Source organism: Arvicanthis niloticus, chromosome 3, assembly GCF_011762505.2.
Source record: "Arvicanthis niloticus isolate mArvNil1 chromosome 3, mArvNil1.pat.X, whole genome shotgun sequence".
In the NCBI taxonomy this organism is placed as follows: Eukaryota; Metazoa; Chordata; class Mammalia; order Rodentia; family Muridae; genus Arvicanthis; species Arvicanthis niloticus.
This window is the reverse complement of record NC_047660.1, coordinates 102,618,991-102,646,497: the sequence shown is the minus strand read 5'-3', so window position 1 is coordinate 102,646,497 and position 27,507 is coordinate 102,618,991.

Sequence of the window (27,507 nt, the reverse complement as noted above, 5' to 3'; positions counted from 1 at the left end):
GTGTTGTGTTAAGCTCTGAAGAATGGAACGCAAACAAAAACAGATTGCTTCTCACAGCCTGTACACACTCCTCAACAAAAAGAAAACGGACTTCACTGACTCTAAATAACAATATGTAGCAGAAACACCCCAAATCAATAAACAAAGGCAGAAGATACCAAAATAAAAGCCAAATGAATTACTGATGTTGGCATCCTTCACTCACAACTTACTTCATGTTCAGCAAAATCTAGATGACAGGCCAGTCAGACACAACCTGGGGTCATGCCATCAGTTTTCATGAGGTTTCCCAAGAGTACAAGTGCATCCTTTTGTCTGCAGATTGTGTGTGATATTGAGGAATATGGCAGGAATAGTGTAACCAGGATGTACAACTGCCATCTGACCCTTTACAGAAAAGGTTTCTTGAGCTACTTTGACTACACAAAATTTCGTTTCCAGTCTACGATTTTCTTTATACATTAATATAGTAATTTGTATATGTTCATTCAAAATCAAGACTCAGTTTAATTTATAAATTAACTAATTAACTAAGCACATATTAAAAGGCCTGTGCATTTGTGATTAAATCAAGGATGCACACCACAGTAAGAACTAACAAGGTACCCACCAGAGTAAAGGCATTATGACCATTCTGTCCCTATAGAACTGTGAGACTGTTCTGCAGCAAAGTCTCAGAATTGAATAGTCTATCCTAGAAGGAAGTACTCTGAGCCTCAGGACGTTCTAATGGGAAACTCTTAATACTCAAGAAGTCAACAACTTACAAGTCTTAGTGTGTTCCTGAAACTTATCAGACGCACAATACCCTACCCTCCCTCAGGTGATATAAGCAGTAAGGACTGCTAAGAAGAGGAGAATCTGACCTATGAAGCTGCCCATAAATTGTGCAGAGAACTACAGTATTACAGCCTTCACAAGTTGTCATCTATATTGGGGTGGGCATTCAGTGATGCAGCTGTCTTTGAGTCATTCATTTTTCTGTAGGCAATCCCAGTAAACATTGTTTTACCAAGTTAAACTTTGGTAGTATCTTTACTACTGTCTGCCATCAGTTCCCTAGATGGGGTGAGTAGACATTTGTGCATATCTTCCCAGGAACAGTGTCATCATACAACAAAGATGTTCTCCCAGACAAAGCTAGTTGGCCTATGTCATAGTTTGAATGATATTGGCCCTCACAAGTTCATATATTTGAATATTTGGTTCCCAATTGGTACTGTTTGGGTAGGTTTAGGAGGCTTGACCTTGATGGAGGAATTATATCACTTGGGAAATGAACTTTGAGAGTTAAAAGCCCTGTGTCACTTTTAATTTTTCTCCCCTTCCCTCTCTCCTCCCTCTCTCTCTCCCCTCTCCCTTCCCCTCCTCTTCCTCCTCCCCCCCCTCCTATCTCTCCCTCCCTCTTCTTCTTTCCCTTTTAGCTTTGTACTTTCAATTCAAGATGTCAGCTCTCAGCTCTGAGCATCCTGTCTTAACTACTGCCTGTTACATGCTGTCCCCACTACCAAGGGTCCCAACCCTTTGGAGCTGTAAGTCCAAATAAGCCTTTCCTTTTCTAAGTTGCCATGGTCATGGCATTTTATCACAGTAATAGAAAAGTACCTAAGAACATTTCTCTTGAAAAGCCCAAAGATCAGAATAGACAACTAAAAGAAACACAGCTGACTCCAGACATCATTCTATATAAGATAACAAATTGTCTATGATTCAATTTCTGAAACAATTCTAAGTAGCATTTGAAAATTATTCAACATACTGAGATGGTTATAAGGATTAATTCAAGGTCTATGAAAAACAAACAAACAAAATATCATTTGCAATCTACTTGTTTAGCCTTACAGTATCTGAGCCCACACATTCAAGAACATGATAAAATCAAAGGACATTGTTTACTCATAGGTCACAAATGGCTTTCTTTATATGAATGCAAGCAGTGTTTGGGAAATCCTAGCCTGAAAGATTGCTCTCTAAATCTTTGAAAAATTACTTTTATCACTCTAACAAAAGCAAGACTTTGGAAAACTCCCTTTTTATCTGAATAAGTGAATAATGGTTTAAGTCTTCCAGATACTGGAAAGGTATGTGGAAAGGCAGCTTCTCAGGATGAGGTGAAGCTTCAGAGCTGCAGTTGGTTCTTCAAATACTAAACCCTGAGACTTCATTTCCAAGTTTAACTCCCAGGGATGTGTTCTAGGTTTCTGACAGCTCTCATGTGCTTCCCGTGGCAACTGCATAATAAAACCATATAGTTTGAAGAAGGAAGAAAAATCAGAGCTTTACAGGCTCTGTTGCTTCATGAAACTCTTCTAAAGATCAAATTGAACCAAATTGCTGTCTTTCTCTCAAAAATATGTCTTTATTTTGCAACAGTTTTCAAATTTCCATCTCACCAAGTTACCTCTCACATCCTCAACTCTGAACGCAGTCACTTTTGCAAAATGCACTATTAAGAAAGCATGTAAGTATTCTTAGATTTATTTTATATGTATTGAATACCTTCCTACATGTATGTGCACCACACACATGTATGCTTGGTGCCTGAAGAGGTCAGAAAAGGGTTCAAGGTCCCTAGGAACTAGATATACAGCCAGTTGTGAGCTACCATGTGGATGCTGGGAACTGAATCCAAGTTCTTTGTAAGAGCAACAAGTGCTTTCAAGTAGTCAATCTGCTCTCCAGCACTGTGGTGGTTGGAATATGCTTGGCCCAGGGAGTGGCACCATTAATAGGTGTGGCCTTGTTGGGGTAGGTATAGCCTTGTTGAAGGAAGTATGTCACTTGGAGTGGGGCGCTTTCTGAGACCCTCATCCTAGCCTCCTGGAAGTCAGTTTTCTAGCAGCCTTCAGATCAAGATGTAGAACTCTCACCTCCTCCTGCACCATGCCTGCCTAGAAGATGCCATGCTCCCACCTTGATGATAATGGGCTGAACCTCTGAACCTGTAGGCTCCAATTAAATGTTGTCCTTTATAAGAGCTGCCTTGGTCATGATGTTTGTTCACAGCAGTAAAACCCTAACTAAGAAAAGCTCTAATGATAGATATTCTTAAACAGAATCAAACCAGCCCTGAACCAAGCCAGGTTAGTTTCTACTGTAGCTTTGTTAACTGACTGGGTGACTGGCCTGGACCAGTTTACTTGCTGTTCTAGGTTTTACAATTCTCATACCCCCTCCCCCGCCCCCCCGAGGGCCAAAAAAAAAAAAAAAAAAAAAAAAACCCAAAAAACAAACAAACAAAAAAAAAACAAAAACAAAAAAAAAACCACTAAAATAAAACAAACAGCAACAACAACAACAACAACAAAACCATAATTTAAACCTATCACCTGGAGTACTTCTAGTCCTAAATGATGCCAAAAGCCTGCTATCTGTGGCAACCTTAGCATAATTGCCTCTAACCTTTCTCCAGCCTCATTCCCTGCCAGGAAAAGGAAGAGCGCAGTAGGACAGCACGAACCTAACTTGGAAGGAGTTGTCAGGACACTATTAAGGCCCCAAAAACCTGTTTTGTTCACACAAGCTTTTTCACTCTACGACTATGTCATTTAAAAGAATAGAAATGAAGGATGTTTTAAAATAGTTTAAAACTATATATATGGAGCCCACAGCTCAACACAGTGGTGCAACTCAATCACCTCATTACCTACACATAAGAGAGGATATTGAGTCTCTGGAGATCCCAGATACTGAGGCAGGAGAGTAAGACAGAGATCAGTCAGGGAGGCCTAAACAAAGTCTTACAAATTTAGTATATGACAAAACAAGTTAGCAAAAAGGGAAGCTAGAAACCCTTGGCTCCTGGCCAACTAAGCCCAGCTCATGCTCCAGCATGGACACAGAGGCACCCCCAGAATGTCCCAAAATACCTCTGGCACATTTCAGTACTAACTGTACTGGGTGAAGATTCAAGAAGTTAATGAGATATGTGGTGCAGGAAGTTGTATGTAGAACTACTTGTAACAGAGCCTAGTCCAGAAGGCCCGCCCTATGTAGATAAGCCATGAATCCCATGCTGTGTAGCATAAAAGCCCTCATCTTTGCCCAGCCTTTGCCATTTGGGCTTCTGAACTTTCTCTCTGCCCTCCCCCAACCTGCCTCTTCCCCGAAAAGCAATCTTTTTCTAGTAAGTGCTCTCTTCTGCTCCTCTCTGTGTGTCTCTGTCCAATTCTTTGTCCCTGAATACAAGAACCCGGAACTCCTGCAGGAGGACCTACTGAATCCACGGATACCAATACGGAGAATTACCCCCCAAAAAAAGAAGGCTATGAGGAACCTGAACTGATTAACTTAATTTAATTACTAACCAGGTTGGGAAACTTTGTCAGAATGACTTGAAGCATCCAATGTCTCTGCTATCAGGAAGGATCAGAATCATCCAAGCTTAAAGAAAACAATTAGGCAACCCATCTTTTTGTTACAGTGATGAGAGGCCCTCAGGAGGTGAGGGGTCTCAGCGAGACAGAAGTAATGAAAAGCGATGAAGCACGAAGTCTGGTTATTTCCTGGGAGTTTCTCAAACTCAACCTCCAAGCTTTAAAAGAAACAACAGACACAGTATTATCCATGAGCAGCAATCCCTACCTTTCAGTCATCTATGTGTTACATTCAACCCTGGGAGCGAGAGAGCAAGCGGGAAGAAAGGGAAAATGGCTGACAGTGTCTGAGATCAACAGTGGCAGGCAGCCCAATGTAGAAAACGCAGATAACGCCTGCATTTTTTTTTCTTTTCATTTTCATTTTACAAGAAGTTGTTCATTTTTTACCTAAGTGGCCCAGACTGGTCTTATGCTTGTAGTCCTCCTGCCTCCTCATCGTGAGGGCTGGAAGTACAGGTATGTGCCAATCTTTATGATATATGCTTCAAAGCCCACCCAGTTACAAAGCTTGCAAGTGACCTGCTGTGTGGCCACTCTCTGCGCTATTGCTCTTCCTCCCCTCGCTCCCTCCCACACAGCTCTGGACCTCCTTCCACTGGCTCCAGCCTCCGTGTACCCCCTCCCCCTCCCTTCCACACAACTCTGGATCTCCTACCATTGGCTCCAGCCTCACCAGCACCTCCACTCACCCTCAACGCCTCCTCCTGATTTCTGCTCCATTCCACACAGCTCTGGATGCCCTTCCACTGGCTCCAGACTCTAGGCTGCCACACCAACTGTGCCCTCTATACTTTCATCGCCCCACAGTGCTCTAAGTCTTCTATTTTCTTTAACCTTTATTCTTTGACAATTTTGTGCATCTGTATACTGATCTACTCTCCGCTTTCACTCTCCTCGGACACTCCCCAAAACATCCCCTTCATGTTCTCATTTTCCATTGTAACCCATCAAGTCCTCTCAATGCTGCCTGCTGGAATGTTGACTAATCTTGCTGTCTTCGTCATGTGAGGGTCACCATAGCTATAGCGGTTCATTAGTGCAATGACCATGTCACGTCCGGAAGATGGCACCCATCCTCATGCCCTTCACGTTCTTTCTTGCCCCATCTCCTCATATAGAATCCTTGTCTTTCAGCTCTTAGCTTGAAGGGCATCTCAGTGGAGCTGTCTCTTCTGATCACCAGTCTAAAGGAACTCTTTGTCCAGGTAAGCTTTGTTAAGTAACACACTTGTTTATTTCCCCACACATTAAAATGTGCACGCCATGAAAAGCTTACAGTTTATCTACTTCATACTAGGTAGTGTGAAGGAACTCATATTAACCCTTGTTAAAATTCTAAGAAAGACTTTATTCATGACAATTTGGGTAAGGGTTAAAACAGGACAGAGATCAGACTTCATTTCAGATACAGCCAGGAGAGTGCCAGGGTCCCCAGTGGAGAACATCTGAGAAGGGACTTCAAGGAAATCCCTGCTGGGCTGACAAAATGGGATTCTTACTGAAGGCAAGCTGGGGTGATCAAAGATCAAAGGCTGGAGGAAAACTTAGCAGGCCCCCAAGATGGGTCTGAGCTCCTGGACAGGCCTCAGGGGAGTCCAGGAATGCCAATGTTGAGTTAACCAAAGAGGCGCATTCAGAGACTCTAACTACCTTGGTCAAGTGGAGAATCGTTGTCATCAAGAAGTAAATTCTCAAAATAGCTTGACTGATGGCGATGGATGAATGAATGAATCGTTTCTTTTGCTCCAAATTAAAGGAATAGAACTACTTTCAAATTGTTACATTGTTTCAGTTTCTACTTTGACCTCAGGCCCATTTACAGGGGTACAAACTGGAATAAACAAGAAAAGACTGCCAATTAATAAACTGTCTGTGATCTTGCAAAGTAAAACTCAGATAGCTTAATAATCAATGATACCTTTTATTATTCACCTATTCTTCAAGCATTTGGAGAGAGCTCAGTAATACAACACACTGGCTTCTCTTCCAGGCAGACAGGTAAATCAAAAGGAAAGAATCTGTTTTGACGTTCATTGTGTACTAAAAACATTGTCATTATCCATGAACAGGTGGGGTTCAGGAACAGTGTTAGTGTGACAGAGGTGGAAAAGGACAGAAAAGAAAAGTGCTTGACAATGGGAAAGGACGTGATTCAACAGAAGCATCCATGGTGAGAATTTCCTACGCCGACTGCCTATGCAGCCAATATCAGAAATGATAAGCAGTCCTGTCCATCTTCTACAAAAGCACAACCGTAAGTTACAGCCTTCACTTTCTCAAGGAAGCTAGGACAGGGGAAGGTGGGTTGAGTCAAAGCTTTGTGTTGAGTTTAGCAATGGAGCAGCTATTCTTCCATGCTATGTTAAAACTGGATATTATGATTTATTATGAGTAAGTAAGACAGTCCAATTATTGCAGAAATGTCAAAGCAGAAAGTCCGGCCTACCTACCCATAAGACCACTGCCTTCTAATGAATTCAGAGAGGCAGGAAAGGAAGTGAACACCTCACACAGGGTCTTGTCAGAGGACAGATGTTCAGATGGCCAGATTCCCCACAAGAGGGTATCACAGGAGGGGAGAGGATAGGAGCTGAGGTGCTCAACCCTGGTGCATTCCTTCCATGCTCCCTGTTCTCCACAGAGAGGAGGGTGAGCTATGATGCTGACAAAAATGAAAATAATGCCTATGCATTTTAAATTTTCAACATAACTAATATCTGAGCTTATCATGGTATTTTCCAATAGTTAGAGAAAAAAGAAGATTCCTATGCTTTTCAGCTTTATTTGAAGAGTGTCACAACTCAATAACTAGATGATTCCAAGCTGGAAGAGTAGGAAGACTCAGAAGGAGAAGACTCACTCTTTGCAAGAAGCAGGATGGATGACAGCAGTGACTTCAACACACATTCTTGGGAAGACAGTTGATTGGAAGCTCCGCTTACCCCATGTGAAAGCAACTAATAAGAACTTGATAACACTAGGACAGGTATCTGAGCCTCAGGAGGAAATTACAGATGGAATAGATACCTCTGGGTATATACAAGACTTTTAAATCTAAATTGAATCTTTATTTAGAAATCAATCTGTGTGGGTAGGCTCATGGCCCGAGGGTATTTGTTTGCAACTTTATGAATGTTTCAAACCAGTGATTTCTTTTTCTTAAGGTTATAAATGCCTCTAAATAAAATATGAGCATAGATTTGTGTAATAAATATGTTCTGACATTATCTATTTATTTGTCCTTTGAAATATACAAACTCTATCTAATAACAGTTATTTAACTATCAAAGCTTTTATTTTATTAAATTACATTGTCTATAAAGAGTCATTTCCCCCTGTGGCCTCCAAAGGAAGTAAAATAATAGGACTTTAACTTTTTCTGAAGGTTGTGAGGTCAACATTACTCAATTTCCAAGTAAATGAAACACTATACAGAAGATCTAACTTCTATTTCATGTAACAAAATAATTTACAGAATGTATATTTTTTAAAGTGGATAGATAATTCTCTCTAAATCTTTAAAAATTGGTTCTTCATAAACCACATTTTTAGATCATGAAAAATGTTGTGTCCTGGAGGCTGGAGAGAAGACTAGGAGGTTAGAACCTCTTGCTATTGTTCTCAAGGACCCAAAGTCAGTTCACAGCACCCATCTTGGGCACCTCAAAGCTGCTTGTAACTCAAGATCCAGGGGATCCTGTATCCAAACATATACACATATACACAAACAAAACAAATTAAGTCAATAACGATTTTTAAATTTAGGGTTCTCATTCTGGCCACATCTGCCTGTTGATACAGGCTAGTGGGGAAGGTGTCCTCAGAGCCACACAGAACAAGGGTCCTGGGGCCAGGTTCCAGGGCTGCCAATAACCAATACATGCACTCTTCCTCTAAGGAGAGAATTGCTTCCAGTTGACATGATACCTAAGGAGTTTAGAGTAGTGCAGATCAAGTTATGGTGACATCATGGGCTAATGTGTCCAGCTGGCTTAGAAACAGAGTATACGGAGAGCAGAGACCACATCTCAACAACAACAAGAACTTGAATCTAAGGTGAAACTTTTCATGGGAAATTTCTGTCCAGATCTACAGAAGAAGCATGTCCTCACTGGCTAGACAAGACTACAGCAGAGATATGTGGTCACAGAGGGATTTGAGCATACACGAGCGATGCAATCTCGTAGCAGCACACGGCCAACAGTAAAGACAGAACCTTCATTCCATTTCTTCTCATGATCACACTAAGTGCCAAGTCATAAAGTAGTACTTACTTAGCTATCTGGGATCCTATGAAAACACATAACACGAAGCCTTCCCAAAATAAAGTAAGAAAACATCAGCCTTCTGGAGACAAACGTGGAAACCAGAAAACAGAGCGACAACATAGTGAGAAAAAAAATGAATTTTTGGCTATTATCACCATAAATCAGAAGTGATGGGTGCTTAGTGCTAAGCCCGGTGTCAAGGTTTACAAAGCCCCATTTCTCCGTGATCATCGAGTTTTCTATTTAAACTTCTCTTTTTCAGAAAACTCTCCTGCTGTGCTCCAGTATTTCTTAATTACATTCTCATGGTTTCTGTTATCGTAGCAGGATGCTACGGGAAGTAATTATAAAGCTAATAAAAAGAGTGAAAACTTTTTCTTTAATTTTCCCAAATGTATACACCAAGGCAGAGTTGCAGAGGCTTATATAATTTGTTCTCCATTTACTTAAACAGATTAATATGTTTTTGATATAAATGTTTATAAATATGGATAATATCAATCAATCAATGAGAGGAAACATTCACAACCACCAACTCCACCACCCATGCACTCATTTCTACACTGAGGAGTCATAGTGGCCTTAATTACTTTATAAACATTTTCTTCTTACACAGACTGTGAAAGTGTCCTTGTCTTTTACAGCAGTGTTTTATTGGCTACAAACTATTTATTTCCAGTTTCTCCTTATTGTGTATGTTTTAGCAAATTTCAGGATATCGTAAAATTACATATGTATACAATCATGCTTATTCCATGATTAGGTTATAGTCTTAAATGTGGCATAACTGAAACAATACCCAGCTGGGTGACACTCGACTCAGGTGGGCAGAGCAAGTCTGAGGTGATCCTAGCCTGGTGCTGTGCAGGTCCAGGGAAGAAAGACCATGTCTAAAGTGACCCCTGCCCCCAGGACATAGTACTCCTGGGATGACACCCAGAGGCCCCTGCTGTCTCTAAGATGAGCAAGTAAGTGGTGGAGAGATGGAAGAGAAAGAGAAGCAAAAGGAATGTGTGCACAACAAAGAGAAGTGGAACTGGAGACTTGAGGGCAGTAAGGAACATACTGATGTGAGAAGCTGGCTGTGCCACCTAAGGCCATGATGAGGTCTGGCTTGTGCTGTCACTGAGGGCCATGTCTGGGTCCATGGTCCTGCAGCAGAGGGGGATCTGTTACCACCAAAGGTCAGGAGACATCGCAGGTTTGGGCTACCACCTGGAGTGGGGTTGATGTATGAGGGCTGTGCAGAGCTGGCTCTACCCCTTGCCTGGGCATTGTGGGAAAGCTAGCTCTAAAGATGTGAGAGCAGGAGAGCAGGCCTCACCACCCCTCGACACCTGCTCCTTTTGGGAAAGCAAGCCAGCACCTCACCTAGGAAACACAGTAGAGCTGTCCCAGGTTGTGGGAGTAAAGGGGGGGGGGTGAGGGTGGAGGTGTTGCCAGTGAACTGACCCCAAGGGCATGAGCACAGAAGAGCTGGCCCTGCCAATCATCTGCTATGAGGTGGCATAGGTAAGGGAGAGACACCCTCCACACCAGCACCCCTTGCCACCTGCTGCAAGAGGGAGAGCTTGTCATGAGAGCTGAGAGCTAGCCTTGCCTTGCCTGTGCCTGGCTGAAGCACTCAGGAGAACAGGCCCTGCTCCTTGACTGAGCAACACAATAGAGCTGACCCTGATGGTGGGGTCGTGGTTGAGCAGCCTAGGAGGAGCATGGGAGAGCTGGCCCTGAAACATGACTGCTGTGCAGTGGCATAGGCAAGAAAGAGATGCCTTTCTCCCCACCTCACATCCCCACCACCTATGGATGGCAGGTGAGCTGGGCCCTGAGGTCACAAGAGCAGGAGAACTGGTCTTGTCCCTTACCAGCTGCAACACTTGGGAGAGCTAGCCCTGCACCTTGCCCAGACAACACAATAAAATTGGCCTTCCTGACTTGGGTGTGGGCAGGCCTGCCCCAGGGTCATGAGAGTAGAAGAGATAGCTCTGGCCCTTGCAAGCTGTATTTGGAGAGCTAGGCAGGGCAGTACTGAGAGCTTGCCCTGGTGGTGTGGGTGTAAGAGAGCTGGCGGGCTGCCCAGCTCAGCTACCACTAAGGCCCAGATCCAAGGCTTTGAGTTGGCCCACCCTAAAATGTACCCCATTTATGAACTGCTGGAGCACTTGAAGGAGCTGGTCCTGAAGATCCAAAGCTACAGTGTCTCCATGATCCTGCAACAACAGAATATCAGAGAGGAGTCCTGGGGAGGATCCGGTATTGATAGTGTAGCAGCGGCCTTGAACCAGGCCAATGACTCACTGCAATGAACATTTGCAAGTAAAGAAGTGTGGGCAAAAGAGCATACTGTGGGACACACTGTGACACACTACAGCTTCCACAAGATTTTTTTTTTCTTTTGGGGAGGAGGTTGCAAGGGTGGAGGGTAACTACAAAGGGATGAGTAGATAAGTAGCATTGGGGTGCATGATGTGAAATTCACAATAAAACAGATAAATTTCCTAAGGCGTAGCACAACTACACTAAAGGGCATGTACACGTAAACCCTTTGCCCTGTGTTGACAAATCACTTTTCAAAATGATTGTGCCACCTTACACCTGCCCTCCCCTGTAAGGAAAATGAGTGTCCGTTTCTCTAGTATCAACCATAACAGTGACTTTGTTGCTTAAAAATTATTGACAAACTAATAAAAGACAATATGCTATTATTGTATTTGCATTGTCATAAATACCAGCTGAGCTGTTTTCTGCACTCTTACTGGCCATGCTAATTTTCTGTTTGTCAAGCAATCTACTTATGTCTGTTCATGTCGAACAAAAAGCAACGTAAGGGAGAAAAGGATTTACTTCAGCTGGCAATTCCAGTTTACAGTCACTATGGGGAAGTCAAGGCAGGAACTTCAAACAGCTTGCACATAACTACAGCCAGGAGCAGAGAGTGAATACATGATCACTCCCTCGCTTGCTTACCTGTTCATTTGCTTATGCTACGCAAATTTCCTCCCATTTATACAGTTTATACAGTTCAGGACCTAGGGGATGGTACTGCTCACAGTGACCTGGAATACATCAGTAAGTTTAAGATGATCCCCCACAGGCCAACACAGTGTAGACAGTCCTTTACTGAAACTCTCCTCCCAGGTGATTCTAAGTTACATCAAGTTAACAATTAAAGCTAACCATCCCATGTCCTTTGTCACCTTCTCAACCCTTTTTCAGTCAGGGTCTTACTATATGTAGCTCATGTTAGCCTAGAACTCACTTAGAAGCCAGACTAAAGTCAAACATGACCCTGCCATTGCTGCCTCAGCCCCGAGTGTTGGAATTTCAGATAAACCTCACCATGCCCAGCTCAGAGATCATTTGATACTTGCTAATACTTCCTTCTTTAAGTTCTCTAGTAGTTCTGGGTTTTGTATTTCATCTTTCATCTATCTAGAATTTATGTTAGCCTTGTTTTATCAGGACTTTAATTTGACTCCTTTCTTTATACTTAAACACTCATACTTAAATACTTTCTATTCCTGTGGTTTTTCAAGCACATTTTTAAAACAGTTTGACACGTTCTCTGAGCAAAATCTTCTTACACGGAAGCCATTGTATATATCACAAGTGATAATGGAGCAGTAGTAGCTAAAGCAGAAGTGGGTAACAGTCAGGAAAAAGGACTTATTGATTGGTCTAGAAGATTCTACGGACTCTACCTATGGTTCATTAATTCTTACCTCACTCATATGAATTTTCCCTAGAAAGATATAAGCAAGTATCTGCATGTCCCTGATAGAATACCAGTGATAGAACACAGTTTGATTTTGAAAGGGTTAAAAATTTTTAAACCTTCCACAGATGGAGTCAAGAGTGCAGATCAGCTTGTTCTGCATTCTGGGTCCTAGGAAACTAGCTATCCACAAGACAAAATAGATGATAGATTGAATAGAGTTCAGAGCTGGGAGATCAAGATAGCGTGACCAAGTGCTATGGGTACCAGGAACTAAAAACTGACCATAAGATAGATTGAATAGGGTTTGAGCTGAGAGTTCAAGTTAGCGTTCTTGTGCACCCTGGATACCAGGAGAGTTTGAGTTGGGAGTTCTCAGTGTGCCCATGCATCCTGGATACCAGGAACAAAACGAACCACAAGACAAATTGAACAGTGTTTGATATTTCCCCCTCGTTTCCCTGGGTTGCGGTTCTTACTATAAAAACTCTATCTTTTCCCTAAGTGGGGGGTCGTACTTCATTGCTTGCCTCTGCGTAGGACAGGCTGGAAGTGCGACCTCAACGCGTTGATTGAAATACACCTTTTGCTGTTACATCAAGTTCGGTGTCTTTGCAGTTACTGGGGTGGCCGTGAATTCCCAAGAGCAGGGAGGGAGTTCCTCCCTACCTGTCGGGCCTTACAATTTCACCAAAATCCAATTTGTCAAACTGACTAATTTATTGGGCTTTCTTACAGAACATTAGTGAAGCATGACTTACAGGAGTGTGCTACTCCAAAGCAATCTCCCCATCACATTTTCACCCCAGCAGGGGTGACTATTTCCCCAGAGCCGCACAGGCAAAGCCCTTCACTACATTAACCTTAAACAGACTATTTACTCAGGTACCTCCTAAGACTACCTCCATGGTTGCATGGGCCGGATGACACAGGACTAAAAAGAAGGCACAGGACAGGACAGCTAGAATCTCCAGCAACAGTCCTCACATAACTCCTTCTATGAGGGGACATCTACATGCTTGACACTGTGGAACTCTTGCAGATAGTCACAGATGCACCGATGGAGAGTAATGTTATGTTCAAGCAACAGCAGTCTATAACAGTCACAGGTGAAACCCCACTGCTGTGTTACATTCTTACCTGGTTTGGATCTGTTCCAATCTTCATGCTTTATTCAATTTGTTTTCCACCTATAATTTTGCCAGTATCTTATTGCTTATATACTTTTTTTAATGTATATTGTATAAAAATAAATACTTATATACTTTTTCAAGTATATTGACACAGATACCATTCTTTCAAAAAAAATCCTTGATACTATGTTCTGTCATGCTTACATCTGAAATTTTTATGAATGTATCAGTTAATCACCACAGAGCTGCTGTGGTGGTTTGATAGAAATGGCCCCCATAGACACATGTGTTTGAATGCTTGGCCCATGGAGAGTGGCACTATTAGGAAGTATGGCCTTGTTAAGGAAGTATGTTACTGAGGGAGTGGACTTTGAGGTCTTTGAGGCTCAAGCTACACACAGTCCCCTTCTGCTGCCTGCAGATCAAGATGTAGAACTCTCAGCTCCTTCTCCAGCACCATGTCTGCCAGACACTGCAGTGCTTCCCACCAGTATAATAATGGGACGAAGCTCTAAAATGGCAAACCAGCCACAATTAAATATTTGCCTTTATAAGAGTTGTTATGAGCACTGGTTCCTTCTGGTCTGGGCCAGAGCACTGAGCAGATCCCAGACAGCAGTTCTGCCCCCAATCTCACAGAACCCAGAGGAAGCAGGCCTCCCAGGAGCTCTAACCCTGGCAGTACCTTAGGTAAGCAGACAGCAAAGCCCACCCCAAATAGGGAGTAACTGTGACCCACTAGGACCCAAAAAGTCACTCTTGGCCTGGAGCACTGGTTCCTTCCTGTCTGCACCTGAGCACTGAGCAGATTTTGGGCCCCAGCTTTAACCCCAGTAGTAACACCCACCCCACACAGTTCTGATACAACCAAGATAATAGGAAAGACAGGCTCCCGTTAGAGACAGAGCAGGTAGCACTAAGGAGATCCAGATGGGGAAAGGCAAGCGCAAGAACATAGGCATCAGCAACCCAGGATACTTGGTATCATTAGAACCTAGTTCTCCCACACAAGAAAGTCCTGAATTTCCCATATCACCAGGAAAGCAAGATTCAGATTTAAAATCACTTCTAATGATGATGATAGAGGACTTTAAGAAGGACATAAACAACACTCTCAAAGAATTTGAGAACACAGGGAAACAGCTAGAAGCCATTAAAGAGGAAACACAAAAATCCCTTAAAGAATTACAAGAGAACACAACCAAACAGGTGAAGAAATTGAACAAAACCATCCAGGACATAAAAATGGAAGTAGAAACAATCAAGAAATCACAAAGGGAGACTACCCTGGAGATAGAAAACCTAGGAAAGAAATCAGGAGTCATAGATACAAGCATCGCCAACAGAATACAAGAGATAGAAGAGAGAATCTCAGGTGCAGAAGATACCATAGAAAATATTGACACAACTGTCAAAGAACCCCACCAGATACCTTTCGCTCATCAGATCTCTGAATTTCCAGAAGACATTTGGTTAATTTCATACTGTTCTCTTAATGCTAGATTTTATTTGCTAGAACACAAACAAAATTTGCTTCTCTGTGTGACAGAAGTAAGCTGATGGCATCTGAGTTTTGATACTTTGTTAGGAACTGCTATTACTGTTACATTAGCTCCTTAAATGATTTAGGAAGCTAAATATGATATCATAATTTTAATAAAGTTATGTGCTTTGAGGGTAAATTGCAAACACTGATCATTATCAGTTAATGATGAAATATTCTATTTACATCTATGAAGTTTCATAAGACAAAGGATTCCCTGTTGAGGCTAGGCAATACATTGTCCTAAAGATAATGGGGAAAACCAAGTACAGCTAACATATCAATAGAATGTTACTGGAGTAGTCTACCGTAAAAAATGAGTATTAAATCTGATAGCCAATTCTCGAGTTGTGATTCTTCAGGCATGTGACCCTTTAGAACAGACTAGGTTCACTGAAAAGAGGAAAGTACAAGTCACTAATGGAGTGATGTAATAGTTGTGAACAGATTACACTCTATTCAGGGCTTTTGTTGAGGACAGTTTTCTCACTGGATACCTTCCTAAGCCTCTGTGATCATGCCATGTCTCTTAGGACAGTTGCTTAAGAAGGCAGAATTATTCCGTGGCAATACCAGACATGTCAAGGGTTCATTTTCAGCTAGTCTTATCTGCTCTGGGTTTGAGGTGCTGTGACAAAGAGACTCTCCATGTGCAAACGAGGCTGGCGGCCCCAAGGGAAGAGGAAGGGCTGTGAAGACCCAGTTCCCATTTCTCATCCTCTCCTTTTCCAGACATCCTGAAAATCGATCAGAAAGAAGCTTTTCCTCTAGGGTACTGGCTCTTCTCCTCCCTCCAGGGAAAGTTTTAAAAAAAGGAAGTGAACATATGGCCCTTCTCCAGGAGCTGTGATTTCTCAAAGTGGCACACTTCGGGGAAAGCACATTTCCTTCATAGCTTGATGAAAAAGCCTGAAAGGGAAAGAAAAGGAGAAATAGTGGGGAGAGGAAAAAACAAAACAACAACAACAAAGGAGCGAGACTCGGGAGACTTTTCTCAGATTCAATAAACCTAACTTACAGAAGTTCTGGATTCACTTTCGTCTTCAGAACATTCAGGAAACTCTTGCTGCAGGAGATACAGAAATCAGTGGTCTGTGCTGAGGATCCTTGGCCACTGAGCCAGGCATCCAAGGTCTAGGCTTCAGAGCCTACACTGGAGGGACCAGGACAGACCAACAGTGGACACTCCTGAGCCATAGCCAGTTCTGAATTTCTCCCTAGTGGGGCTCAGAGATGCAGCTCAGTTACATAGACTGGAAAGGCTCTCAAAAGTTCCTTGTGAAGCAAACTCACTGTTTCCACTTGATTATATGTTGTAGTGGAATGACTTTAAGAGGCTGGTGGGACTTACAGAGGGACTGAAGCCACCCTGAACCATCTGGCACCCTACCTGCCACAGGAGTTGAGCCCATTTCCCAAAATAAACAGAGTCAAAAATAGCTTGTACTTTCTGTCACTAAAGAAAAAAAGAGTGTTTTGCCTGCACCACAGAGCTCAGAATGGAAACAGGGAGACTCAGTCAAGAGTAATCCCCTGTTAGGGTCCCCATGGAACGGGTTATTTGGACAGAACTGGATTCATATATATGAAAAGAAACCAAAAGGGACAAAAGGGGATTGTGTGAAGAAGGGAGACATCTTAGTATAGCAGATGAGCCAAGGAGAAGAGTCTGGAGGTGGCCACCACTGGAACAGAGCTGGGTCAGAGCTGGCAAAGGGGACAGCGTGCATGTTGGCACACACCTAGCCATCCCAGCTGTGGGGCCTTGGCTCACTATGTTGCTTCCTGTCCACATGACCAATGCTGACTCAGAGGGAAAGTATCAATAACGTCATCCTTCAGGACAGACACTGGAACTGTTCCTGACCACGGATCAGCTCTGGGAGTATCCATAGTAACCAAATGACCACCAATCTCCAATCTTTCTTTAGTCAGACCTACTGCTAAGTTCAGGCCCCGGCCAACTATTCCAAATGAGCAAACAGCTCAACACATTTCTTCTGCTTCTCCCAGGAAACCACAAAACTGGCTTGCCAAGGAGTTATGCTGCTGATCCATCAGATCAGGATTGGCAATTGCTTTCAAGCACCCAACAACCCATGAACTTGAATAAGAGCAGGGCAATGAACCCCTTATTGGGCAGAGATAGCTGTCCTGCCATACACTAGCTTTCTTGGGAACATGCCAGGAGCTGACTGAGCTCCTCAAAGCGCTGTCCTGGAATCACTTGTAACATTACCATCCTACCTGGAATTTGTTAGAAATACAAAATTTTCAGCCCCCTGCCAACCCTACTAAAAGCAGCAATTCTCTGGGCAGAGGCCCAGCAATGTGGGTATTAGCATATTCTTGAAAGGGTTCTATGTATGCTAAGGTTTATGAGCCATTGTGTTGGAGGAGATCCAGTCGCCACCAGGCTTGCCTTTCTGGCTCCCTGGGATTGCCTTTAAGTAACCACGTTTATCTAAGATGATTTCTTATTCCTGTTCACCCAAGTCATTTTTTATTAACTGCTTACTCCTGGAAGGAAGTGAAGGAAGACCCCTGAACTCAGTAGCTGAATGCCTTCTCCTGACTGCATGCTTCCATCAGCAAGTTAGATGAGGACTCCTGACCCCATGTGTTCAAAATAAGATTCTCCTTCCTTTCCCTTTAAACAAGGCCCCACTCTGTTATCATCGATGTATCTGTTAACACCAACACTTTTCCTGCCTCTATTACATCCTGCAAAAAGGGACTTTCAGCTCCATATGGGCCTACAAACCTCATTTTCTGATGTCGTGTTCTCCCATTTCCCTACTCCTGAGGATACTTCGATGGGACCCCCTGAAATTCATGGTGGCCAGCAGTAGCAAAATCCTTAGAAAACTTGCCAACCCACCCCACCCTCCAGTGTTCACTTTAACGTGTTGTGGTGACATTAGATCAGCATTAGAATTCTTACGTCATGGATCTCATGTCCCTGGGCCTGAAAGTTTGGACAGGTATCCTTCAGGCTCCTCATTGCCACTTCCTGCCTATTTTTCTCTCCTCCTCCTCCCTGACTGAAGGCCAACACCCATTTCTTGGTCGATTGCTTGTCACCTTTTCCAGATTGCCATGTTCACACCTATGACCTTCATGACCTTCTCCATAGCCTACTCTTTCAGCTCTCATGGCACTTGTTTGTTTTGTCACATCTTAAATCTCATAAGAACCCATGCTACATCCATTCTATGACCTCAGATGCCCTCTCCTCCTCTGATCACCACTCTCTATCTTTCCAGTTCACTTCTAATCAACTTTAACAGCACTTCAACCCAACCAGGACCTTGTCTACCTCGTGTTGTGCCTTTGTTTCCGAACCAGCTTAAGATTCTTAGCCTGTTTTTAAATGGCTCTCACACACTCAGTTCTCTTGCCCTTCTTTCTCTCTCTCTGTGAGAAAAAAGGAAGCACAGTTGAATTCCAGCTATTGACAAGCATGATGATTCATGCTAGAAATCCATGGAGTGTTGGTGCTGCCCATAAATCATATTGTATCCTCCTGACCATTTTCTCCCATTCTACCAAGTAACTAACCTTCTTTTCTTCCTTTTTGGAGGTCTTCCTTTTTTGAGATGGGGTCTTGGGCATCCTAGGTTGACCTTGAATTTTCTATGTTGTCAAGGATGATCTTGAACTTCTGATCCTCCTGTTTCTACTGACTGAGGTGGGATTACAGGAAGGGTACCAACACACCTAATTTCTGCAGTGATAGCTGTAGGGAGACTGCAAACCTAAGACCTCGCACATGCGAGAGTAGAAGGCTGCCCACTCAGCTATATCTCTAACTCACACAGCCACTATTTCACATGCTATTATCATTCCTCAAATCTCCAATGCTCTTTATTATTTTATGCTCCTTCATGCTCAGTGACTTTGCTTTCCATTCACTGAACAACAAATGCAATGAGAATAGAACATTGTTTTAAAATGTAGTCTTGTGTGGCTGGAGAGATGGCTCAGCAGTTAAGAGCGCTGGCTGCTCTTGCAGAAGAGGTAAATTCAGTTCCTAAAACCTACTTGGTGGCTCACAACCCTTTGTGGTTCAGTTTCAGAAGATCTGGTATCTTCTGGCCTCTAGAAGCACTTCACATATGTAGTATACAAACATGCATGCAAACACTCACATACATAAAATAAAAACAAATAAAATCTTTCTAAGACATGGTCTCCCTACATAGCCTAGGCTGACTAATGATCTTTCTTCAGCCTCCCAAGGACTGGGACTATGGGACATCTAGAAAGGAGAGAACTAATAAAGGTCTCAACCCTCCACTTGTTTGCTGCATCTGCATCCATGTTTCTGCAGCCTCTATCTCTAGTACTGTCTCATAGCAAGAATCAGCCTCAGACACACATGCCTGGTCCTGTGTCCTCCACCTCCACACTCCAGGAGCCACTCCAGTATACTTCTTCCTGTCTTCTCAATGTCCTAGGTTCTTCCCATGAACATTCCAGCATGTCTCCTCAAAACCTTCTCTTAACTTAGCTTTCCCTTTCTGACCACTGTTCCCTTTCTTCTCTTTCCATCTTGAGTCCTCAGGAGTGGTACCCTTCCTCACTGAGTACATTCTTTTCAAACCACCTTGCAGACTTTTACCTTGATTACTCGACTAAAATTGCTATGGTCAGAGTCTGTGACAATCAGTACTTGGCAAACATCTTACTTTGACTAGGCTGATTCCTCCTTCCTCATACAGCACCTGTATCATTTGACTCCAGGACATTCTGCATTCCAACTGTTGATTTTCAGTCTATCTCACTGGCCTCCTTTGCTAATTATACCCAAAGTTCTGCCTATGCTCTGAGCTATAGCCTAGTTAAAGTAGGTGGAGGAGACGGGACCAGTTTCCTATACTCCTGTGTCTTTAGTGCAGAGCACCTCCTTAAAGAAGCTCCTGAATCTCTGCCTAACCCATTTTCCTCTGGTCTCTGGTTCTCAGCTACCCCATTTTCTGGCATCCTAAAAAGACAGACACTTTTACTTCCATCCTTTGACAAGATAACATATAAGTCAGGAATAAAGATATTAGAGAAGTGGTAAAAGGCTAAGGGAAATGAGAAAGAGCCGCTAACCTTGGCTTTTTTGGTAGTTAGACAAGTTGAGTTGTTTCTGAGTTTTCTACCTGCAGATGAGCCACAGTTACCCCAAAGAGTATTTGTGGCTTGTATATTGAGTTTCTGGAATGACATGGTCAGAAGCAGCTTTTGACTCTCCCTCCCTTCTCCTCCTCACAGATTCTCTAAGAGTTTTCTGACCTCTGTTTGGTCCCCATTAGACACAATGAAAGTCTCCCTCTTCTTAGATTCCATTTGTCTTCCATTTGTGTTCCTCCCACCCCCCAGATTCCCTATTCCACACACAGAAGACTAGTCCATTTGTTTCCAGATTCAGATCCTAAATGACACATGGCAATTATAGTTAAATCATAACATGGTTCTCACCACAAAATGTAGTGATCTTTGAAGTAATGATGCGTGCATATTTTTAGGAAGTCTGAATGATTCTAAAATGCAATATACTTCAAAACATATAGCATGTGACCCATGCATGCAGTGTTATCAGTTGGTTTAAAAAAATAAATAGTGAATGGTGGGCAAGGGCTGTACAGGTTGTAAAGGTACATAAGTTAGACAAACAGAGACTAGTTCAAATTCAAAGAAACAAGATCATTTTAAAGTGAGGAATGGTGGAGCCTGTTTTAAAAATTAGATAAAGGGAGAAGAGAAAAAGAAAGAGAAACATAAATATGAAGATCACATCTCCCACAAGATGAAGAAAAAGGATACCTCCCTCTGGGATTCTGAGAAACACTGAAGTGTCCAACATTGAACATTTTTTTGAGACACACAGCTCAAAGTAATGAGAAAGAGCCGCTAACCTTGGCTTATTTGGTAGTTAGACAAGTTGAGTTGTTTCTGATTTTTCTACCTGCAGATGAGCCACAGTTACCCCAAAGAGTATTTGTGGCTTGTATATTGACTTTCTGAAATTAGATGGTCAGAAGCAGCTTTTGACTCTCCCTCCTTTCTCCTCCTCGCACTGACTTTTATACGCACTGACTATTATGACAGTCACAACTCTGGAAAGTCTAATCTATGATTATTCTTTTGTGAGTCTTATTCTACAGATGATATATCTCACAGAAAGATATAACAACTTGCTGAAGGTCAAAGAAGTACCAAGCCATAAGTCCAGACAACTGAGTTCTAGCAGTAGGCTGTTGAATATATAGCTGTCAGTGGGCAGATGTAGGGACATGTCACCATGTCAATATAGTGGCTAAGCTATATGAGTACTCTCTCTAGGTCATCTCTATTTTCTTCCTTAAAAGAACGATTGAGAGAATCCCCAGAAGTGTTGTGCAACAGAAAAAGAATGTGAGTCACATATGCCAATTTTAAGTTTCTAAGTAGTCATGTTTCAAACATAAGAAGAAACAGGTGAGGTAAATTCTAACTAAACCTGTCATATAGAATTCTTTCAATATTACATTTATAAACAGTGTTTCAATATTAGTTTAACAGTCTTGTATCTATTATCAAGACATTTGGCATCTCTTTTTTTAACAAGTCTTAGAAGTTTATTGCATATTATAAACTTATAGCACATCTCAGTTTAGGCCAGCTATATTGCCAGTGATCAATGGCCGCCATGTTGAATCATGCAAACATTGGTTGGAATAGTGGGAGTAAAATGAAGATGTGGATAGAGGTGAGGAATTGAGAAAGAAACCTAGATACCTATGGTTTATTTAGCTTATTTCGCTAAGAGAAACAAATAATAAGACTAATAAGGAGAACTAGGTTTACATTGAAATAGAACAATATAAACCTACATGAATGTGTATGTTTGTATGTGTGCATGTGTGTACAAATACACACACACTAGGGAATCACCATCCATAACTGGTAAGCCAGCAACTGGCATAATTGAATAACAATAAACATTACATATTTGTGTTAGCCAATGTTTTGCTTTGTGACAAAATGCCTTGGAAAAATCAACTTAAAGGATGAAAGGTTTATTTTGGCTCATAGTTTCGAAGACTTCTTCCAAACTTCTTCTGTTTCCAAGAATTTAGGCATATGCTAAGGGAGACACTTCATACAATAGAATACAGGGGGAAAAGGTTGCTCATTGCATGGCAGTCAAGAACAGGAAAATGAAAGAGGGAGGGTCTGGAGACAACATATGTTTTTCAAAGACATGGCATTCATGATATATACTTCCAGCTACAACCTACTTCCTAGTTTCTATCATCTTCCAAAAATGCCATCAAATTATGAATCTATCAGTTGATTCATGCATTGATTAAGCCAGCGCTCATATGGTACAAATACTTCCTTAAAGTATTTGTCCTTTGCCTCTGAGTGTTGTACTGGGGTTCAAGCCCTTAATACCTGAGGACATTAAGATCCAAATCACAACCTCATTTCCCCACACAATGCCTTGAGTAGCCTATGATGGGAATGAAGTCTCTGTCTGGGGAATCATCTCCTCTTGTGTCTAATTTCCTTGCCTAATTTCCAGTTACCCTGGACCCTGCTATGTTATAAAGAGCACCTCCCAGAGTTTAAAGCCCCAACCACTTTGTGCCTCCCATCTTTTCCTTCAGTCTGTTGAGCAGGACTGTTATCTAAACACCTGTGGATTAAGACATGATCTCAGACAGGCCTTGGCACTAGCCTTCTACTTTTCAGTGTTTTATCAGTATAACCAAACCCTAAAGAAAGGCACTGGAAAGAACCTTTTAGCACCCATCACCTAGCATGGCATCCTTCTTTCAATTTGACCTCTATTCTTTATTTAAAGCTTTTTAGCAGTGAATGTTCAGTGAGAATCCAAGATCCAGAGAGTTGTTCAAGCCATTTAGGTTGACAAACACATGGAAGTTTATCTGGATGGAAAATTGTAGGACAGGATTTGGAAAGAAATCAAAATGGCTGATGGGAAGTGAATCTATAAATATATTTGAAATAGTATATCAATATAATAGTGATAAAATTGAATCTTCTTCCCTGGGTAAGTAGCCTTATCATAGGCCTTGGTGGCCAGAATCATCCCTTTTCCAAGCTGGAGTTTTATCATCCTTTGATCAAAAACCTAAGATACTTTCATTCTCCCTACTACAGTCAATGCCTCAATTTCAAAGGCTGCTCACTGTTTCTGATCTCATATCAATCAGGCTGACTCAACACAAAGAGAGAGAGAAAGCCACCTTATAGAAGCTGCAGCCTCCTTTCTCACAAACGCAGACTTAAAGAACCTATCCCTGCTAACACACTACTGCTCGAAGCAGAAAGATGGGCATGGGGGCATGGAAAGGTAGCTTTGTGTGAAGGAAGTACAGTATCTACCCAAAGGAGCAAAGATAAAATTAGGGGGAAAGAAGTTGTCTGATGTGGCTAAATAAATCCCTTCATTTCCAACCCAGTTGTTCCCTTAAGACTAGGATTTCTAAAAGAAAATTACCATGATATTGCAGGAGGTACACATAGCACATTGCAGCTAGCCAAGAGCTCAAATATGCAAAACTATGTTTAGTTACATAATACATGCCAAGACCTGCACAACTGTTTTCAAAAAAACGCAGCATGACAGAGGTTGAAAAGGTAGATCAGCAGTTAGGAGTACCAGATGCTCTCCAGAGGACTAGTTTTCAATTCTCAGTGACAACATGGAGGTTCACAGCCATCAGTAACTCTGGTTCCAGGGGAACTCAATGCCCTCTTCTGGCCTCCAGTGACATCATACACTGGGTAATACTGGGACATTCAAGGCAATGCAGCAAGCCTCACCACAATCTCAGAAAGAAAGAAGAGTGACAGGAATGAGGAGTGTGTCTACACTGTATCCTTGTTGAGGACCCCAGCACATTGCTTCTCCTGCTTTATAGGCTGTAGCGTAGGCAAATTCTTTTGTGTAATTCTCTGTGTGTTCTCATCGATTATGGTTCCCTCCTTGATGGAAGCAGAAGGAGAGTTAGCTGTGTCAGCCTGTGAATGCCAGAAGAAAACGCCCAACAACTGAAAACATTTGTTTTTACTTTATCCATTCTGTGCATATTATAAATGGGAACCATCAAAATAGTATGTCCAATATGTATTATTATTGAGGTTATCTCTGCCTACCCACCCCATAATAGGTCATCTTTTCCAAGCTGATAACTTTAATAAGTTGCTGGATTACTCGTTTTAAGCTACAGATTTAGCCACAATAAAACATTTTACTTGTGATTATTAAAGCATCTTAAAATAATTGATTTACTTACTTACTTATTGACTTATCTATTTAGCGTGTGGGTATATGCACACACATGTTCACACAGACGTCTGAAGAGGCCAGAGGAGAGCATCACATCCCCTGGAGCTGGAGTTGCAGGTAGTTGTGAAGTTTTTAGCTGCCTGACACATCTCGAAGAGCAGCAGCTGAACCCTGAGCCATCTCTCCTGCCTTTCTAGATGTGATTGTGCTGAATCTATAATATCACTCATATTACTCGTCAATAGTTTTGCTCAACAAAATTCAACAAAGGACAAACTGGGCGCAGCACACCAGGCAGGACAAACTGGGCTGCAAGCCTAACACTGGGCAGCTTAAGAAAGTAGAGAATTGGAAGGCAGCCAGGCTACATAGTGAGTTCAAAGCCAGCTTGCACTTGCTAATAGATAGTAAGATTCCACTAAGTATGAAAGGGGACAGTGGATGTAACAACAACTAGAACTGAGCAAACATGAGCTGTACAACTAGTTTCATTTCTTCTCCATGTTGGTTTTGGTCTTATCCTGACACATTGCTCCTAAGTGTTAGAATCCAGAGAGACAGGAACATCTTACATAGACAACTGAGATGGTAAGGCATTCAGTCCCCAGACAGCCCCAGAGATGACTCCTTGTCTGGGAAACTAATCTTGTGATTAGAAGGTAGGAACCTCCCTACTATCTGACTTTCAGGAGTGAGAGAAGCTGAAGGCTAGATTGATAAACTAGTTGTCAATGACTTAATCAACCAAGCTTCAAAATGAAGCATCCCTAAAACCCTAAGAGTGAAGTTACGGACCACTCTAGCCCACGTTTGGGGGCCAAAATGTCGTGAACCACTCTGTCAATGTTGGAACCCACATTACCAAAAGCCTTGGGGCTAAGTTGTTAGAGTCTGTACTGACCCAAGCTGCTCCAGTCCCCGGCTCAGCAAAAGAGAGAGGACAGACTCAAAGAATGGAGACCAGACAGAGTGTGATTCAATCCCGTGTATTCTTCAATCTCTCTTCTTCTTTCCAAGTCCCTAGTTCCAGTCCCAAGTTCCAAGTCCCTAGTTCCTAGTACCAAGTCTCAGGTCCTGTGTTTCAGCACCAAGTCTCTCGAGTCCTAATTCTAAGTTGCTAATCTCTTTCCTAGTTCCAAGTTTTCTTCCAAGTTCTCTAGTCCAAGTGTCTGTCTTCTGTCTGCCTCTCGCCTTTTATATGTCTCACTTCTAAGTCACGCCTTTTAGTCACTCCTTTAAGTCACACACCTTTAAGTCTCACACACCCAAGAGAAAATCCTAGGTATCTAAAACAAGATATTATCAGAGTGTGTTCAGCTGTTGTAGGCTGTTGTAAACAAGTCTATTGTCAGGTATATGGCTCAAATGGCTACAAGGATGATAGCTGCCTTCTGTCAGCTCCCCACAGACTGAGTTCAAGGAATTTCTAAGTTGGCGAGTAAGAACATGTCTACATGCTAAGGGTAGATACCCCAACACCATGAAGATGAACTAAGGAGCTCCTGTGTTCAGAACCTTCAAGGTCTTGTCTGTGCATCTCCATTCTGTTCTTCTGTATTCTTCAAAATGTCTGCAAATGTAAGTAGAACGTGTTCCTGGACTCTGTGAAATCCTTAGACATTAGCCAAACTTAAAGAGGGGTCAAGGGGAGCCAAGCCTATAGCCAAATGGTCAAAAGTTCTGGAAGCCCTCAATGACTGAGCCTTCATCCTGAGCTTCAGGTTGATGGTGTTAGAACTGAAGCTAAACGGGGTTAAAGAGCACTAGTTAGTGTCCACAGAAGAGCTAATTGCTTCCTAGATGTGAGGAGACCCAATGCATTTATCACAGAAGCCAGCATGTTATGGAAGTAAAATAGGAGTGAAATAAGAGTCACCTTGTATGACTTTTTGCAAATGAATTTGTTTTAGCCATTTTCAAAAGTAGAAGGAGCACACCCTGACTGGATTCACACACATCCACATTCTGAGCTGTGTTCACTTGGAATTCATTCACTCTTTCCCACATGCCGGACAAATGTTTATAATTTCACACAAGATTGTCCTACTTTTTATAAAATAATGCTTTATGCACTCCTTTCAACAGTTTATATCTTGTTGTTTAGAAAAAAAGTATTGTGCACATGCCTACAGATCCAAAGGTATATATTGCATTCAACTTTAGTAAATTCAATTTAAATTTTTTTTTTGGAGATGAACATTAAGAGTGCATTCTAAGTTTTTGGTTACTGTTGCTGTTTATTGTCATAAATACTGTTATGTAGGGAGTGAAGGAAGCCCCGAGCGAGTAAGTGAGCAAAGGCCTGAGTAGATGTATATTTGACATAGGCACAGCCATGTCCTCAAGGACTCCATGGGACAATTTGGCAAAGCTATTACACATGTGAGCCAAGCTCTTCTGGACAGTGATATTGTCTTCTGGACAATATCTATGGTCTGTTGTGTGTGTGTAAAGACTAGTAACCAGCACTTTCTTCTCTCAGATGTTATAGCAGGAGACTGCTCACCTACAGAGAACTACTACTAAGATGAGCTAACCCCTACCCTAGTGCTGTGCATGCTGACATTCCATGTTGCAGTAGTAGTCATTGCAGAACCTACCTGGTCCCAGGATCACTGTATGTGTGCATGTGTGCATATGTGTGCATGTATGCCTGTGTGCCTGAGTACCTGGGTGTCTGGGTTTCTTCATTTGCTCACCAGCCCAGAGGGTTTCAGGCCCCAGTCTGTGAGGGTCTCCATGCATACCTTGTATACACATAGTGGGGGCTGTGATACACTAAGATATAGCCCAAACACAGCAATAGCTCAGGGGTGGTGCATATTATTTATAACAGAAATATTAATTATTACCAAGTATATAATACAGTAGATGCTGACAAACTCCTACACAGACAGAGCTGACAGGTCTCCTTTCAAGATACAGAACATGTGTATCAGCCAACAGAGTTCCATTATGCTCCTTCCTAGTCAAACCTGCTCCATACTGTAGATCAGTCATCACTCAGATGTTACCTGCTTTTGAAGAGCTCCAAACTCCGGAGACCCTTCCTCAAGTCTTAGGACATTGCGGCCACCCAAAAATCACAAGAAACCATACCTGGATGCAATCAGCAGAGGTTTATTAGGGGAGAAGCCAGCGGTCAAAACGGAAAGCTCTTTAGCTCCAAGAGCAGGG